A 942-nucleotide genomic window follows, 5' to 3' on the forward strand; every position below is an offset into this window, starting at 1 on the left:
TCCCTAGTGCCTAGCCCCTAACAGGTTCCATAGAGAGCAGAATTGGAAGATTTGAATGGAAAGTATTGAAAGATTTGAATGGAAAGTCCTCTGTATAATTGCTGGAGCGATCTGGGATCAGAGCCTTATTACATGGAGAAGAACTAACAGTGAACTGGTGGACTGGTCAATCAATATCTTACGAAGGCATAGAGGTTATGATGTGCGACTTAATTGCATAAACATCAGTAAAGACTAAAATGACTTTATTCTTACATATTTACAAGAACTACATGTTACTCTTACTGCTACAAAGTCTCTCTTTTTTTTTTTTTTTTTTTTATTTCTAACCTCCTATTTATTAATTTTTTTAACAATTACAATTATGTATTACTTAACCTAGGAAAAATTATATATACACCTATTTACATTTTAACTTGTTTTTCCTGATGGCATTATAAGATGAAGAAAAACATTGTCGGCTGAAGGCGGTTTGTAACATGAGTGGCATGATAGCCGGGGGGCTAACAGAGAATGGGGAGGGACCATTCCGGCTGGTGGTGTTGATAAATATTAATTTATATTATGAATTTGTATTTATATATTTATATTATGTATCTCAAGTCTCCATCTCTCAAGTGTCCAACTCCGTTCCTCCAGCCCTTTTTGCTTATTTTCTCCCCTCTCCTTCTGACTCCTCCTTTTGACTTCTGTTCTTCTGAATTGTTTTTCTATGTTCAGAGGAGGTGAGAAGGTCCAATGACCTTCGGCGAAGGCAGTCTTTTTCCTACCTTTCATGTTTAAATTAAGGCGGCTTTCTTCTTTCTTCTTTGACTATATTATATTAGGTGTTTAAAGTGGTCACGTGTAAGATAAGGGGTGTTTATTCGTTTATCTCTGCCTACACGGTCAACCGTTCCCAGGAGTGCATGCGGCCCCCTTGGTGTTTACACATATCTATAT

This window comes from Halyomorpha halys, unplaced genomic scaffold (genome assembly GCF_000696795.3).
Source record: "Halyomorpha halys isolate HHAL.00 unplaced genomic scaffold, Hhal_1.1 Scaffold822.1, whole genome shotgun sequence".
Classification (NCBI taxonomy): Eukaryota; Metazoa; Arthropoda; class Insecta; order Hemiptera; family Pentatomidae; genus Halyomorpha; species Halyomorpha halys.